The sequence below is a fragment of the Salmo salar genome, chromosome 24 (genome assembly GCF_965601325.2).
Source record: "Salmo salar chromosome 24, fSalSal1, whole genome shotgun sequence".
NCBI classification, from domain to species: Eukaryota; Metazoa; Chordata; class Actinopteri; order Salmoniformes; family Salmonidae; genus Salmo; species Salmo salar.
Window position 1 is genome coordinate 3,790,803 of NC_138314.1, and position 10,945 is coordinate 3,801,747.

Genomic DNA, 10,945 nt, shown 5'->3' on the forward strand with positions numbered 1-10,945 from the left:
AATGATGGCTAGAGGGTGTTGGTATATTCTAAAATGATGATGGAAGGCGCAAGTTACCCCCATACCATTTCAAAGCAGTTATTTTCCTGAAAGAGGAAATGCAAGGACTGATTCCAGGGGGCTGTACACAGGATTTGGTTGCACAAAAACAACGCAAGGTGGCAGACAGAGGCCTGACTTTTTCTTCAGTGGGGTTTATCTGAGGTTGGCATTCAATGTTATGGTGCATTACCGCCACCTACTGTACTGAAGTGTGGGCCAGAGAGAGGGAGGAACTAAATCCTACCTGCCAGCCCTGTTTCTCTTAAAAAATATAACATATTTGGGACTGTATCTAATGATGTTCTACTCAGTATGCTCTTTAAACTCAATTTCTGTATCCTCTTCTCCCTTATACTGGATCTCATTCTCTCTTTCCCTCCCATATCCACACTGTATCAGTACATGCTCCACTTTCTCTGTTTCCTGGCAGTAATCATACGTTCCTGTTGGATGCTTTCCTATCATATTTAATGTCGTATTCAACCGGCTATGTCCCACACTTAGTCTTGTAAAGATGGCCTCCTCTCTTCTGTCTCTTCTTGCCGTCCTCCCCTACCCAACATTCCTCGGAATAGATGCCTGCCCTGGCTTAGTGTCTCTGTTCCACTTCTGCTGCCATCTCTGCATCACCACTGTCCATATCAGTCCTTTTGGCTCTGCCTTGCTCATTGAGACTTCAACATCCATCTCCCCACTACTAAGACAGAGGCCGGACTGTCATATGGATTCCCTTTGAGCCAATCACATTACGTTTAGCTCTACAGTTAGCACTTGTGATTGGCCAAAGGTTCTATCAATCTCTCTCACTTCACTGCACTTCAACAGCGCACTGCTTGACCCAAATTTGCCATTCTAGAATTTTAGATTTATGTCTCTTGCTTGCCACTCTACCATAAAGCCTGATTGGTGGGGTGCGACAGAGATGGTTGCCCTTCTGGAAGGTTCTCCCATTTACACAGAGGAACTCTGGAGCTCTGTCAGAGTGACCACCGGGTTCTTGGTCACATCCCTGACCAAGGCCCTTCTCCCCCGATTGCTCAGTTTGGCCGGGCGGCCAGCTCTAGGAAGAATCTTGGTGGTTCCAAACATCTTCCATTTAAGAATGATGGAGGCCAATTTGTTCTTGGGGGGACCTTCAATGATGCAGAAATGTGTTGGTACCCTTCTCCAGCTCTGTACCCCGACACAGTCCTGTCTCGGAGCTCTACGGACAATTCCTTTGACCTCATGCCTTGGTTTTTACTCTGACATAAACTATCAACTGTGGGACCTTATATAGACAGGTGTGTGCCTTTCCAAATCATGTCCAATCAATTTAATTTACCACAGGTGGACTCCAATCAAGTTGTAGAAACATCTCAAGGATGGTCAATGGAAACAGGATGCTCCTGAGCTCAATTTCGTAAGTAAGGTATTTCTGTTTTAAAAAATTATTAAATTAGAATAGAATTCAAAACCTGTTTTCACTTTGTCATTATGGGGTATTGTGTGTAGATTTTTTTTTGTTTGTTGCCATTTTAGGATACGGCTATAATGTAACAATATGGAAAAAGTCAAGAGGTCTGAACACTTTCCGAATGCATTGTGTATATATACAGTTGAAGTCAGAAGTTTATATACACAGGTTGGAGTCATTAAAACTCATTTTTCAAACACTCCACAAATGTCTTGTTAACAAACTATAGTTTTGGCAAGTCGGTTAGGACATCTACTTTGTGCATGACACAAGTAGTTTTTCCAACAATTGTTTACAGACAGATTATTTCACTTACAATTCACTGTATCACAATTCCAGTGGGTCAGAAGTTTACATACACTAAGTTGACTGTGCCTTTAAACAGCTTGGAAAATTCCAGAAAATGAAGTCATGGCTTTAGAAGCTTCTGATTGGTTAATTGACATCATTTGAGTCAATTGGAGGTGTACCTGTGGATGTATTTCAAGGCCTACCTTCAAACTCAGTGCCTCTTTGCTTGACGTCATGGGAAAATCAAAATAAATCAGCCAAGACCTCAGATAAAAAATTGTAGACCGCTACAAGTCTAGTTCATTCTTGGGAGAAATTTCCAAACACCTGAAGGTACCACGTTCATCTGTTCAAACAATAGTACGCAAGTACATTTGTATAAACACCATGGGACCACGCAGCCACCATACCGCTCAGGAAGGAGACGCGTTCTGTCTCCTAGAGATGAACGTACTTTGGTGTGAAAAGTGCAAATCAATCCCAGAACAACAGCAAATGGCATTGTGAAGATTTTGGAGGAAACAGGTAAAAAGTATCTATATCCACAGTAAAACAAGTCCTATATCGACATAACCTGAAAGGCCGCTCAGGAAGGAAGAAGTCACTGCTCCAAAACTGCCATTAAAAAGCCAGACTACGGTTTGCAACTGCACATAGGGACAAAGATCATACTTTTTGGAGAAATGTCCTCTGGTCTGATGAAACAAAAATATAACTGTTCGGCCAGAATGAACATCGTTGTGTTCGGAGGGAAAAGGGGGGAGGCTTGCAAGCCGAAAAAACACCATCCCAACCGTGAAGCATGGGAGTGGCAGCATCATGTTGTGGGGGTGCTTTGCTGCAGGAGGGACTGGTGCAGTTCACAAAATAGATGGCATCATTAGCAAGGAAAATTATGTGGATATATTGAAGCAACATCTCAAGACATCAGTCAGGAAGTTAAAGCTTGGTTGCAAAAGGGTCTTCCAAATGGACAATGACACCAAGCATATTTCCGAAGTTGTGGCAAAATGGCTTAAGGACAACAAAGTCAAGGTATTGGAGTGGCCATCACAAAGCCCTGACCTCAATCCCATAGAAAATTTGTGGGCAGAACTGAAAAAGCATGTGCGAGCAAAGAGGCCTACAAACCAAACTCAGGAGGAATGGGCCAAAATTCACCCAACTTATTGTGAGAAGCTTGTGGAAGGCTACCCAAAACGTTTGACCCAAGTTAAACAATTTAAAGGCAATGCTACCAAATACTAATCGAGTATATGTTAACTTTTGACCCACTGGGAATTTGATGAAAGAAATAAAAGCTGAAATAAATCATTCTCTCTATTATTATTCTGACATTTCACATTCTTAAAATAAAGTGGTGATCCTAACTGACCTAAGACAGGGAATTTTTTATAGGATTAAATGTCAGGAATTGTGAAAAACTGAGTTGAAATGTATTTGGCTAAGGTGTATGTAAACTTCTGACTTCAACTGTGTATATATATATATATATATATATATATACACTGCTCAAAAAATAACGGGAACACTTAAACAACACAATGTAACTCCAAGTCAATCACACTTCTGTGAAATCAAACTGTCCACTTAGGAAGCAACACTGATTGACAATAAATTTCACATGCTGTTGTGCAAATGGAATAGACAACAGGTGGAAATTATAGGCAATTAGCAAGACACCCCCAATAAAGGAGTGGTTCTGCAGGTGGGGACCACAGACCACTTCTCAGTTCCTATGCTTCCTGGCTGATGTTTTGGTCACTTTTGAATGCTGGCGGTGCTTTCACTCTAGTGGTAGCATGAGACGGAGTCTACAACCCACACAAGTGGCTCAGGTAGTGCAGCTCATCCAGGATGGCACATAAATGCGAGCTGTGGCAAGAAGGTTTGCTGTGTCTGTCAGCGTAGTGTCCAGAGCATGGAGGTGCTACCAGGAGACAGGCCAGTACATCAGGAGACGTGGAGGAGGCCGTAGGAGGGCAACAACCCAGCAGCAGGACCGCTACCTCCGCCTTTGTGCAAGGAGGAGCAGGAGAAGCACTGCCAGAGCCCTGCAAAATGACCTCCATCAGGCCACAAATGTGCATGTGTCTGCTCAAATGGTCAGAAACAGACTCCATGAGGGTGGTATGAGGGCCCGACGTCCACAGGTGGGGGTTGTGCTTACAGCCCAACACCGTGCAGGACGTTTGGCATTTTCCAGAAAACACCAAGATTGGCAAATTCGCCACTGGTGCCCTGTGCTCTTCACAGATGAAGCAGGTTCACACTGAGCACGTGACAGACGTGACAGAGTCTTGAGACGTTGTGGAGAACGTTCTGCTGCCTGCAACATCCTCCAGCATGACCGGTTTGGCGGTGGGTCAGTCATGGTGTGGGGTGGCATTTCTTTGGGGGGGCCGCACAGCCCTCCATGTGCTCGCCAGAGGTAGCCTGACTGCCATTAGGTACCGAGATGAGATCCTCCGACCCCTTGTGAGACCATATGCTGGTGCGGTTGGCCCTGGGTTCCTCCTAATGCAAGACAATGCTGGACCTCGTGGCTGGAGTGTGTCAGCAGTTCCTGCAAGAGGAAGGCATTGATGCTATGGACTGGCCCGCCCGTTCCCCAGACCTGAATCCAATTGAGCACATCTGGGACATCATGTCTCGCTCCATCCACCAACGCCACGTTGCACCACAGACTGTCCAGGAGTTGGCGGATGCTTTAGTCCAGGTCTGGGAGGAGATCCCTCAGGAGACCATCCGCCACCTCATCAGGAGCATGCCCAGGCGTTGTAGGGAGGTCATACAGGCACGTGGAGGCCACACACAGTACTGAGCCTCATTTTGACTTGTTTTAAGGACATTACATCAAAGTTGGATCAGCCTGTAGTGTGGTTTTCCACTTTAATTTTGAGTGTGACTCCAAATCCAGACCTCCATGGGTTGATAAATTGGATTTCCATTGATTATTTTTGTGTGATTTTGTTGTCAGCACATTCAACTATGTAAAGAAAAAAATATTTAATAAGATTATTTCTTTCATTCAGATCTAGGATGTGTTGTTTAAGTGTTCCCTTTATTTTTTTGAGCAGTATATATATATATTTGTTTAGCTAAACAGGTGGGGTTCAAAACAATAATGGGTCGCCACTGCGTGACATACAGCACGGTCACGCAAGTTAATGTTTCGGACATTTTCGGACATTTTAGTTACCACAAGTCACAAAGAAAACACTATCTGCCTCCACTATTCCAGCACCATTTCAACATCATCAAATCAAATTGTATTTGTCACATGTGCCGAATTGAACCGGTGTAGACCTTACACTGAAATTCTTACTTACAAGTCCTTAACCAATAATGCAGTTCAAGAAATAGAGTTAAGAAAATATTTACTCAATAAGCTAAAAATAACAAATAAAAAGTACCAAGACAATTACATAACAAAAACGAGGCTATATACAGGGGGTACCAGTAGAGTCAATGTGCGGGGGTACAGGTTAGTCGAGGTTATTTGTAAAGTGACTGCATAGACTATAAACAGCGAGTAGCACAGTGTAAAAAAAAACAGGGTTGGGGGGGTTGTCAATGTAAAAAAGGTCAGGGTGGCCATTTGATTAATTGTTCAACAGTTTTATTGCTTGGGGTAGAAGCTGTTAAGGAGCCTTTTGGTCCTAGACTTGGCACTCCGGTACCGCTTGCCGTGCGGGAGCAGAGAGAACAGTCTTTGACTTGGTTGACTGGAGTCTTTGACAATTCTTTGGGTCTTCCTCTGACACCGCCTAGTATATAGGTCCTGGATGTCAGAAAGCTTTGCCCCAGTGATGTACTGGGTCGTACTCACTACCCTCTGTAGCGCCTTATGGTCGGATGCCGAGCAGTTGCCATAACCTGGCGGTGATTCAACAGGTCAGGATGCTCTCGATGGTGCAGCTGTAGAACTTTTGAGGATCTGGGGACCCATGCCAAATCTTTTCAGTTTCCTGAGGGGGAAAAGGTGTTGTCATGCATCTTCACAACTGTCTTGGTGTGTTTGGACCATGATAGTTTGTTGGTGATGTGGACACTCTCAACCCGCTCTACTTCAGCCCCGTCAATGTTAATAGGTGCCTGTTTGTCCCTCATTTTCCTATAGTCCACGATCAGCTCCTTTGTCTTGCTCACATTGAGGGAGAGGTTGTTGTCCTGGCACCACACTGCCAGGTCTCTGACCTCCTCCCTATAGGCTGTCTCATCGTTGTTGGTGATCAAGGCTACCACTGTTGTGTCATCAGCAAACTTAATAATGGTGTTGGAGTCGTGCTTGGCAACTGCGGGTAGGTGAACAAGGAGTACAGGAGGGGACTAAGTACGCTCCCCTGAGGGGCCCCAGTGTTACATTACATTACATTACATTTAAGTCATTTAGCAGACGCTCTTATCCAGAGCGACTTACAAATTGGTGCATTCACCTTATGATATCCAGTGGAACAACCACTTTACAATAGTGCATCTAAATCTTTTAAGGGGGGGGGGGGGGGGGTTAGAAGGATTACTTTATCCTATCCTAGGTATTCCTTAAAGAGGTGGGGTTTCAGGTGTCTCCGGAAGGTGGTGATTGACTCCGCTGTCCTGGCGTCGTGAGGGAGCTTGTTCCACCATTGGGGTGCCAGAGCAGCAAACAGTTTTGACTGGGCTGAGCGGGAACTGTGCTTCCTCAGAGGTAGGGGGGCCAGCAGGCCAGAGGTGGATGAACGCAGTGCCCTTGTTTGGGTGTAGGGCCTGATCAGAGCCTGAAGGTATGGAGGTGCCGTTCCCTTCACAGCTCCGTAAGGCAATCACCATGGTCTTGTAGCGGATGCGAGCTTCAACTGGAAGCCAGTGGAGAGAGCGGAGGAGCGGGGTGACGTGAGAGAACTTGGGAAGGTTGAACACCAGACGGGCTGCGGCATTCTGGATGAGTTGTAGGGGTTTAATGGCACAGGCAGGGAGCCCAGCCAACAGTGAGTTGCAGTAATCCAGATGGGAGATGACAAGTGCCTGGATTAGGACCTGCGCCGCTTCCTGTGTGAGGCAGGGTCGTACTCTGCGAATGTTGTAGAGCATGAACCTACAGGATCGGGTCACCGCCTTGATGTTAGTGGAGAACGACAGGGTGTTGTCCAGGATCACGCCAAGGTTCTTAGCACTCTGGGAGGAGGACACAAGGGAGTTGTCAACCGTGATGGCGAGATCATGGAACGGGCAGTCCTTCCCCGGGAGGAAGAGCAGCTCCGTCTTGCCGAGGTTCAGCTTGAGGTGGTGATCCGTCATCCACACTGATATGTCTGACAGACATGCAGAGATGCGATTCGCCGCCTGGTTATCAGAAGGGGGAAAGGAGAAGATTAATTGTGTGTCGTCTGCATAGCAATGATAGGAGAGACCATGTGAGGATATGACAGAGCCAAGTGACTTGGTGTATAGCGAGAATAGGAGAGGGCCTAGAACAGAGCCCTGGGGGACACCAGTGGTGAGAGCGCATGGTGCGGAGACAGATTCTCGCCACGCCACCTGGTAGGAGCGACCTGTCAGGTAGGACGCAATCCAAGCGTGGGCCGCGCCGGAGATGCCCAACTCGGAGAGGGTGGAGAGGAGGATCTGATGGTTCACAGTATCAAAGGCAGCAGATAGGTCTAGAAGGATGAGAGCAGAGGAGAGAGAGTTAGCTTTAGCAGTGCGGAGAGCCTCTGTGACACAGAGAAGAGCAGTCTCAGTTGAATGCCCAGTCTTGAAACCTGACTGATTAGGATCAAGAAGGTCATTCTGAGAGAGATAGCAGGAGAGCTGGCCAAGGACGGCACGTTCAAGAGTTTTGGAGAGAAAAGAAAGAAGGGATACTGGTCTGTAGTTGTTGACATCGGAGGGATCAAGTGTAGGTTTTTTCAGAAGGGGTGCAACTCTCGCTCTCTTGAAGACGGAAGGGACGTAGCCAGCGGTCAAGGATGAGTTGATGAGCGAGGTGAGGAAGGGGAGAAGGTCTCCGGAAATGGTCTGGAGAAGAGAGGAGGGGATAGGGTCAAGTGGGCAGGTTGTTGGGCGGCCGGCCGTCACAAGACGCGAGATTTCATCTGGAGAGAGAGGGGAGAAAGAGGTCAAAGCACAGGGTAGGGCAGTGTGAGCAGGACCAGCGGTGTCGTTTGACTTAGCAAACGAGGATCGGATATCGTCAACCTTCTTTTCAAAATGGTTGACGAAGTCATCCGCAGAGAGGGAGGAGGGGGGGGAGGGGGAGGAGGATTCAGGAGGGAGGAGAAGGTAGCAAAGAGCTTCCTAGGGTTAGAGGCAGATGCTTGGAATTTAGAGTGGTAGAAAGTGGCTTTAGCAGCAGAGACAGAAGAGGAGAATGTAGAGAGGAGGGAGTGAAAGGATGCCAGGTCCGCAGGGAGGCGAGTTTTCCTCCATTTCCGCTCGGCTGCCCGGAGCCCTGTTCTGTGAGCTCGTAGTGAGTCGTCGAGCCACGGAGCAGGAGGGGAGGACCGAGCCGGCCTGGAGGATAGGGGACAGAGAAAATCAAAGGATGCAGAAAGGGAGGAGAGGAGGGTTGAGGAGGCAGAATCAGGAGATAGGTTGGAGAAGGTTTGAGCAGAGGGAAGAGATGATAGGATGGAAGAGGAGAGAGTAGCGGGAGAGAGAGAGCGAAGGTTGGGACGGCGCAATACCATCCGAGTAGGGGCAGAGTGAGAAGTGTTGGATGAGAGCAAGAGGGAAAAGGATACAAGGTAGTGGTCGGAGATTTGGAGGGGAGTTGCAATGAGATTAGTGGAAGAACAGCATCTAGTAAAGATGAGGTCAAGCGTATTGCCTGCCTTGTGAGTAGGGGGGGAAGGTGAGAGGGTGAGGTCAAAAGAGGAGAGGAGTGGAAAGAAGGAGGCAGAGAGGAATGAGTCAAAGGTAGACGTGGGGAGGTTAAAGTCACCCAGAACTGTGAGAGGTGAGCCATCCTCAGGAAAGGAACTTATCAAGGCGTCAAGCTTATTGATGAACTCTCCAAGGGAACCTGGAGGGCGATAAATGATAAGGATGTTAAGCTTGAAAGGGTTGAGGATCAGCCTGGCAGATGTGTTGTTGCCTATCCTTACCACCTGGTTGCGGCCCGTCAGGAAGTCCAGGATCCTGTTGCAGAGGGAGGTGTTTTAGTCCCAGGGTCCTTAGCTTAGTGATGAGCTTTGTGGGTACTATGGTGTTGAACGCTGAGCTGTAGTCAATGAACAGCATTCTCACATAGGTGTTCCTTTTGTCCAGGTGGGAAAGGGCAGTGTGGAGTATGATTGAGATTAAGTCATCGGTGGATCTGTTGTGGCGGTATGCGAATTGGAGTGGGTCTAAGGTTTCCGGCATGATGGTTCCTGATGTGAGCCATGACCAGCCTTTCAAAGCACTTGAAGGCTACTGACGTGAGTACTACGGGTCGATAGTCATTTAGGCAGGTTACCACAGTGTTCTTGGGCACAGAGACTATGGTGGTCTGCTTAAAATATGTTGGCATTACAGACTCGGACAAGGAGAGGTTGGCCAGTAAGGAGAATTAAGTAAAACCACAGGTCCAAATCCCTATCTCCATCCATGGCTAATTTAGGAAAGGGACAATTTCAGCTATCTAGCCACTGGACAACTTTCTTTTGGTGTGCCAGGACCATTCACAGTTGAGCTTGCTCAGTTCAGTTCAACGCTGGTTGGCTAATTTGTTATACTTTTTTGTCAAGAGGAGGCCAGACTCCTAGCTGACTTCCCTTGCCTTCAATGCTACGGGTGGCAACAATGTCATATTCGTTTGAACCAGACAGAACGAGATAGATGGCCTATACGTAGCGAGATAGAGGGGCGCTGTTTCGCTCGCTCGGATGCATTCTCCTGTGATATATTCAGTCTCTTGAGAATTTAAGGAAAGTTATGAAACACAGAAAGATGAAAGATAAATGATTTTATGTTTTCAAAACATTTTATTTGTCAAATGTTTTGGGAAGCCTGGCTTCCCTTGGCATCCATGAATACATGCCACTGCTGTAAAGTTTGGTGGAGGAGGAATAATGGTCTATCCCTGTTTTTCATGGTTCGCGCTAGTTCCAGTGAAGGGAAATCTTAACACTACAGCATACAATTACATTCTAGACGATTCTATGCTTCCAACTTTGTGGCAACAGTTTGTGGAAGGCCCTTTCCTCTTTCAGCTTGAAAGAGGTGCCATTCCCCAGGTGCTCTCATTTGTTGACTTCTGTAACCGTAAAAGCCTTGGTTTCATGCATGTTAACATTAGAAGCTTCCTCCCTAAGTTTGTTTTATTCACTGCTTTAGCACACTCTGCCAACCCGGATGTCTAGCCGTGTTGTCACGTCCTGACCCTTGTAAGATGTAATTTTCTATAGTAGAGTAGGTCAGGGCGTGACAGGGGGTGTTTTTGGGTGGTTTTCTTGTTTTCTGTTTCTATGTTGTTTTTCTAGGTTTATATTTCTATGTTGGGGTTGTTGGGATGATCTCCAATTAGAGGCAGCCAGTTCTCGTCTCTAATTGGAGATCATATTTATGTAGGGGGTTTTCCATTTATTTTTGTGGGTTGTTAATTTTTGAGGAGTGTTATTTTCTCTGCGTCACGGTTTGTTGTTTTGTTGTTACAAGTATTTTGGTGTGTTGCAAATGTTTCACGGAATAAATAAACATGTGTGGAACTACAACCATGCTGCGTGTTGGTCCGATCCTTTGAACAGCCGTGACACGTGTCTGAATCCTGGCTTAGGAAGACCACCAAAAACCTTGAAATGTTCATCCCTAACTATAACATTTTCCGACAAGATAGAACTGCCAAAGGGGTTGGTGTTGCAATCTACTGTGTAGAGATTCATTCTACCATCTTAACCGGTGATAAATATATTTTCCATAACCTATAATATAGTATTTTCAGCAGTTTGAAGTTGGTGTACAAAGCCGAAAGTAAAAGATGCAAAAACGAAACAAAAGAACGGGGAGCATAGATAGAGCACATAGAAAACAGAATTGTTAGACTTGCTGTGAATAAGAATGACATATCTATAACTCTGATGTCTATGTGAATTTGGTCTGGTCGCACAAAAGGTTACATATTGCAACTGGGAAGGGTTTATCGCGACAACTGACTGAACCGATTTGTCTCCACACTCGACTCAGCTACGCGAC